We start from the raw sequence: 8,004 nt of genomic DNA on the forward strand, positions 1-8,004 counted from the left end.
AACCCAAAATGATAGTTATACTTTTGTCTTCATTTCAACATTTTCTTTCACCAACTGACACGGGCCCCTATTTTTGGGTTGCTTAAATTGTGTGAGATCCAACGCGCAAACACCTTTTTTACCACAAGTTGATCATGCAAAATTTTATTGATTCACAACAAGCTAACGCCTAAATAAAACTTAATGTCATGATATGCGTGTATAATTTTGGAGAAAATTCATTGTGCCAGTTCGTTTTACGGTTCTAAGATATGGTGCTTGGTCGCCGTATAGTGATTTTAGTTCATCGATGCTTTCTTTTCTTGTTAATGCACGTAGAAAATTCTGAAAAATAATCACATGAACATGCTCACAGTTTAAACATTTTTTTTTTTGTACTACAAGTGCTTAGGGCCAGAAATATACATAAATAGCAACCCTCGTATGTGTTTGTATATGAAGGTAAAGATTCCTGGGTTAACTGACACAGAAAGACAACTTCATTCAAATATGTGATTTAGGTTACTTTTAGGGATGTACCTGAAAGCATTAATTATCTCCAACTTGGTACGTTTAAGAGGTGGTGACGAAAAAATACAACAAAACCGTAGTTTGAGTTTCGCTTTGTAAAAAAGGGTATACTTGTAACTATTATAAACAATGGTAAATATTCGCACAGATTTGGTGATGCTGCTGACAAACTGCCAGTGGTCTTGGTCAATGACAAAGAGCAATTCATGAATCAATTAGGTTGTCAAGCAAAAAATTCATTGTATATACATATGAAATAGTCCCAACGGCATTAAAGTTTAACCCTCCAGTCTTGCATTTGTTCGTATATTCGCAAACGTATCTAATCTAATTAGTAATTTATGTGTGTGTTTGATAACTTGATTCAAAGTAATTAACCCATTTTGTGTTTAATATTTATTTTTGGTTTGTGAAGCATTTCTATGAAATGAAATTAATGTTGCGTATACGCAGTGTCATCCCTATTGTTTAATGTACAGACTTGTTTCTAAGTAGCTTTGTTCTCATTTCTGCTTATTGTCCGGTTTGAACATGAAATCTGTCCATTCAGTATCCACTGCCATCCCCGCATTCCACTCGGTTTACCTTTTTTTCTGTTTGTACATGAAATGAAGTTACCTAAAAATTGTCTATTCAAATAAATTTCCACTCCTTTACTACCTCCGTTGCGGCTGTACGCATTATCTAAAGTTATGCTTCCAACTAATCCGCTGGCTCTTTGTTAGCTGGCAAATCTACAGCATGTCCTTAACAGCAGTGGATTGTGTGGTTGTACATGCGGGTTGTTTTTTCTCTGCAGTCCATTAAGTTTGTTATTTTATTTATTTATATACCTAATTACTTACTAACAAGATTAAAACAAATTTATACACATATGCTTCTTTTTGCCATACTTTGTATTGGCTGTGCGGTTTTTCGTCATAGCGTGGGTTTTTGTCACCCACGCAATTCACACTGCTTCATTTGTTATCCTAAATTTTTTTTTGCTCTCTGCAAACGCTTTGAATAATTAACTGATTAATTTAAGTGTTTTTCTCAACAAAACATTTACTCTCACACACACACGTACACATGCAGCGAGCACGCATGGAATATAGATAGTATAGTTAAGGTATTTACGCTACACTGGGTCACGAAAAAAAGCTTGCAATCAACCCCTCTCAGTTTGAAAGCATAATTTCAAGCATTTGGAAGTTATGAAAGATCCTTATTGGCGAGTCTATAAGCAGCGAAAATCGAAATTTCATCCTTAAAAAAAAAAATCGATTTCAGAGTGTGATATATCCTTAAAAAGATATTCTTTAATTACTAAACATCTCTCCGACGCGATCGGCCTAGAGAAGTTGTTTAGCCTACTAATTTCTAATTACCAAATTTCTATGCCTTTAATGGAATTTCACTGTTCATTAAATTAAACACTTCAGCAGATGACGAATTTTTTTCACTGGAAGCGTAAGAATAAGTAAATAAACAAAAACTTTAGAGCGACTTAAATTTATATTTCTACCGGACTAAATTCTGAAGTTAACAGATAACTCATACGACCTGGCATACGAATAACGTTGACATACGGGCAAAAAATCAAGTACACCACTTTTGGTGTTGCAATTTGGAATACGACTATTGCTATAAGGCACTCAAATCGCGTACCGATCCTCTAAATTATTTGTTTGCCATGGCATATAAGTTCTCTATCATCATAAATATGTTTAGCTCAATTCTGGTTAAAGCAGGGATCACACGATTTGTACATTTGTACAGATTTGGCCATGTTGTTTGGAAAATTGGCATTGAACTGAACTCAATAATTTCGATAAAAATTTCTAGAAAACACCACGCTGTGACTACCAAATGTACAAATGTGCAAATAGTGTGATCCCTGCTTAAGCTATTTGAGGCGTCTTATAAGACAATCGAAAGGCAATACGCAAAATATTTTGAAATGTTTCCTTATTCCTACACGAAAGTCGTACAAAAAAAGTGTCTTTGCCAACTTTCGTGGTGAAAAGCTCTTTTGACAGATATCATTTGTACATCGTTTTGCTTGCGCTGCTCCAACAGTCCGAATAAGCAAAGCATTCGAAAGATTGCAGGTTCAAGTCCTCGTGCAGCGAATTTCTTTTTATTTTTTATTATTTTTATTTCTATTTTTTGTTTTAATTTAATTTTTAGATTTTATTGTTTTAAAAGGAGAAATACTTTGAAAATTTCATTTAATTTTTTAAAGCTTATATTTTTTTCTTACTTTTTAACCCTTGTGTTTAATAAAATAACAAAAACATATTTTTTTACTTTTTAGGCAATACAAATGCAAAGTTATGAATTAAAAAAAAAATTGTACATTTGCAAACGTGGAAATAAAAATATAGTCTGTTACATATATTCGTAAAGTTATTTCATCTATGTATACACAACGTTTAAAAAAATATGTAAAAAAATATTCTAAAAACACACAAAAATTTACAAACGGCTCTCTTACAACAACCACGCTGAGGTGCAAGGCAATACGTCCGGCTGCTGAAAGTAAACCATGGATGCCAAAGGAAAGTGGAATATGAAATATATTTGTTTCAAAGGTGATCTAGTATATTTCCCGAATATAAAAAAAAAACATAGACATTCTTAGTGCTGCCCTTTTCAGTTTAATTTACCAAACCTTTTCGGAATTCAGAAGTATACGGCTATTTATAGATTAGACCGGATTTTGTATTAAAACGATGCTTGTTTATAAGATCTTCGTTAACGATAAATAAATCAATACACATCTAACACCCAGGATTATACTAAGTTACAGCTGACTTTTAGATACGAAACAGTAAGTGGGTAACCAGGTAGCCCGATTGGGCTACATCGTTAATTAATTTGGTTGGACAAACTAAGGTTAAGGCAACTTCTTAGTTTAATTTCCGTATTTTTTTTTAATAAGAAAAAATTTTTTTTTTTATCTTTTAATAATTAGGAATTTTTTCTTTTATTTCTTTTTTAGTTATTACTTAATTTGTGGGACCTTATTTTTTTATTTTCTTTGTTAAATTATTTTTTTCCTTTTAATTTTGTGTTCTTTTAATTTTAGATTTTATTGTTTTAAAAATACAAATATACATATATAGTTTTTTGATTTCGTTTAATTCTTCAGAAATTATTTTAATTATTATTTTTTATATAATTCTTTATTTTCTTTTTTATAATTTTATAAAGAAAAATATTGTATTTATTTTTATTTAATTTTTAGTAAGTTATCTAATTTTATTTTTCGTTTTTGATTGAATTTTCGTTTTGTTTTAAGATGCTATGGTTTAAAAATTAACTTACTTTTTAATTCGATTTTATTTTAAGAAATTTATTTTGAATCATCTTTAACAAGCTCGAGGCCCAGCAATTAAATAAAATGCAAAACTTCGTTCTATTGATATTTAAATTGTTTTATTTAATTACTCGAGCTTGTTAAAAATAACTCATAGTTTAATATTCAAATGCCAACAAAAAAAAAATAACAAATTTATTTTGTTTACTTTTTTTTAATTTTAAGTTCAGTGTTTCAAAAATAAACAAATTCTTTTTTAAATTCCTCACGAAAAAAATGTGTTAAAATTTTACGATATAAGTTCACTGTGGTCGTCCCATTTTATTTTATTTTGCCCCAATAGCCCAATATAAAAAATGTATAAGTCAATACAAATTTACCACTCGTGTGACACTGCCTTAAGACTTTCTCAGTAACATATCTATCAATTAGTCTTTCGAAAGACAGAAAGGAGCTTTTAACATAGTTGCCATAATTGACAATTATCTTATAAAAAGCTATTCTCTTAAGGAAGGCTGTTGTGAGTTGAACTACAGTTGTCAGAATTGCTATCGAACTTTTATGTTTTTTAAATTTTTTTTTACGGTTCCAGGGAAAAACGTTAATCGTTTGCTAAAATATATAATATTTGTGAAGAGTTTAACTTCTCTTTAGTGGAGTAAAAATTGAGTTATTAGAATTGAAGTGGGCAGGCTTAAGAGCTACTCAATGTAGAGGGGATCGTTTTCTAGATGCGATGATGAGTACTTAGAAATATCTATTCGCTGATGTCTCACACTTTGAAATCGACTCTTATAAGAAAAAGTTACGAACAAATTTCCATTTTGGCTGTTTTTTGAACTCGCCAAGGACGAAAATTTTTATGACTCCAGAAATAGAAATTTTTTATTTTTTTTGCACGCGGCCCAATCCAGCCTAATGTACGCGCTAAGCAGCATCAATCTGTGTCTACATGCACTTGTGTGAATTTTCAATGTACAGCAGGTAAAATGTATTCATTCGCATTCGTTTGTATTTGTGTTTATTTGCATGGAACTGTGATTGCCTGGCACACATTTTAGTTTAATTGTTTCTAAATGAAATGTTTGCAACTATGTGCACCCATACGTACAGTGGAATTAGACAAATAAATTTTCTAAAAGTTAGTAAATATGCCCGTGTGCATTGCTAAATAAGGCTACGCATAAATGGGTTTTGATGAGTTAATAAAAAGCATTTATATTTTTGCACTTTTACTTATTGAGTATGAGAGGAAAAATCTGATGATTTTGATTCCAAGAAAGAAACGAAAAACTGACCGAATTGCATGGAACCCCATTGTTTTCTTTTTTTTTTATAGGAAATGAAACCTTTAAAGAAAACTGGCGAAATATCCGCAAACTTGACCCCAAGTGTTTTTTGCGCTGTCGAAACGTTAAATTAATGAAAAGGTAAGTTATGTGAAGCTGGTTAGCTGGTTATGGATTTGCAATGCACTGCGAATGGTGAAAAATATATAAGTTTAGCGATAACGTTGGGACTCCAAAACGAAGTTTCCTACTTGTCCCTTTTGACTGGTTAAAAAATATGGTCCAATTTAAGTAGACCTCAATCTTCAGAGAAAGTGGTGAAATCACTTCGCCTTATCAGCCTTCCACTAGCTGGAAAAGGGAGAATATGGTAAAGTAATTACTTACCATCTCTCCGCATGATTACCTGTCGGGGTAACCGATAAGATTCTTGTGCGTCTCTGTTCAATATTCATCCAGAAATATATTTATATATCATATAGTTTTATATCTTCCAGTTTTCGTACAGCGTTTGCTGAGCTAACACCCATACTGGCTCGAGAATGCCTGAAAATTTCCGGCAAATCTAATCGGCAACCACCGATTTTGTTCTTAATGGCCCTTAACTCTAACTTTAAAACATTAAAATGACTTGGAATTAAGACCAGCTTTTATGAGTTATTGATGAAAAATAAAAAAAACCTACTCCGCGCTACCCAATGGCTAAATTTTCTGTAGTATTGTTTTTCTCCAATCAAGTAATACACGTTCAAAATATTAACCATATCGGACCATAAATTCGGTTTTCCCAAAATATCCCAACTCCTGCACCACCTACCGATAAATTTTTTTGTGGAACTATTTTCTTCCATTTAGGTAATATGCATTTCAAATGTGAACCATATCTGCCCATAAATACAGATTTATCAAATTGCCCGACATCTGCGCCACTAAGAGGAATAATTGATACTTTACATTGCATTGTCATCGGGTTCTCAGCTAAGTTCGAAGCTTAAGGTCTCCAGCTCATCAGGAAGATTACACACAGGTGAAACACAATAAAATTTTGTAAAAACTGTAAACATCCATACAAATTCCTCATTTATTATTCAGGAATTTCAGAATATTTTTGGTTACGCAGTTTTGTAGTCCATTCAAGCATAGCCAAATAAAGTGCAAGTTCTAAGTGGCTGCAAACTACCGCTGATTTTTTAAATTTTTTTTTTTTTGTTAACGGGTCACGCATTTTCTTCATACAAAGTATACTTACCTTCTAAGTTAGTGCGCTGTAAAACTGCTTACCCAGAAATTCTAAATGAAAAATTTAAAATTTGATGGAGTTATGTTGAATTTTAAATTGATCAATTGTGAAAAATTCGAAGCGGTGTTACCCAGTTTAAGTTTTTTGGTAGAGGGGATTTTATATCATAAATTTTGGATTATTCATATATAAAACAGTTGAATTATCATTTAGCTTTTAAAAATTATAATAATAAATAAAATTTTAGTGAACATATTTCAAAATTTTTGTAGTGTCCTTATGTCATCAGATTATTTCACATTACATGTAGCCAGCCAGGCCTATAACTGTTTTCTATATCGAATATATTTGTTTCTAATATAACTTAGACACTTAAATTACAAGTGAGTATTATCCATCTCTAGTATATTTTGACAATATCGTTTTTTCTTTTGGTAAAAACAAATATATTTCACTTTTCACTATTGGAGGGGGTGTGAAACAAAATTGGTGATTTATTGTTAGCATGCAAACTAGAACTACAATTATCAACTTATTGAGTATTAAGAGGGAAATATTCGATTACTGGTGCAATGGTTTTGGGTTGTGGTACATAAAACCCCACCTATTAGAAAGATACAGTCGAAACTTTAAGAAAAATCACCCTTTCCCTCTTCGAACCCTGGGGACTCATTGGAAATGGAATTTTTGCGCAAAATATCTTTCCGCGTTGTAGGCCTTCGGTCGCGCTTAAAATAATTACTCTTATCAATCCAACTCCGGCTGAGTTGACCACAGTTTTTTTTTACAAAAAAGTCAATATTTCTAACCGAATTTAGCAATAAGTTGTGTAAGAAAATTTTAAATCTGAAGTTTAAACTAACGTTCTATCGTTTGACCAGACGTTAAAATTTTTTGTTTTGGGTGACGTGTTTTTGACACAATAATAAAATCAATACCCTTTTACTCTTTCCTCGTTGGAAACATTTTGCTAAATTCTTCTGTGTATGTATGTTATTTCACAAATGTCATTTCCCTATTACCATAAACTCTACTTCTAATCTATATTTTTTAGCGAAAATATAAAGCACCATACCCCTGTTAAAATCGGTGTTCCGTGCTCATTTTCTAGTTAAGTTTAGGAGCAGCGCATAGTGTCTAGCTGTCAAAAAATAAATAAGAACTTGATACGAAAAAATCCTTAAGAATTCAAAAGGAAATTTTCTTCTATCTAAATTTCTGATATCAGGTTGCAGCTCCAAAGAAACAAAAGCTTACAGCAAGTGAAACTGCAGGCCACTTGTTTTGTCATTTTATCCCAGCTTATTATCAATCTGAGTCAGGATACCTTATTTTCGAAAAAAAAAATAGTTGTCCATGTTTAGCAGATACAGCTTAATTGACTTTTTTTTTACTAAAAAGGCTCAAGTGACATAGGTTATAGGAAAGAACAGAAAAACTGAGAAAACGCCAAACCAAATGCCCGAATACTTGGTGTATTTAATTCGAGCAGATGCTGGGAAAATTTTAATTATTAGTCAACTCAATTGCATAAATTTAACGACGCCTAAGCGACTACTAAGCTGCAGCTGCCATACGCTAAGCGTTGAATAAAATTGAACTCAGCATACATAAGTAACGGGTGATTTTTTTGAGGTTAGGATTTTCATGCATTAGTATTT

Source organism: Rhagoletis pomonella, unplaced genomic scaffold, assembly GCF_013731165.1.
Source record: "Rhagoletis pomonella isolate Grant_MI unplaced genomic scaffold, Rhpom_1.0 Rhpom_scaffold_00007, whole genome shotgun sequence".
Taxonomy (NCBI): Eukaryota; Metazoa; Arthropoda; class Insecta; order Diptera; family Tephritidae; genus Rhagoletis; species Rhagoletis pomonella.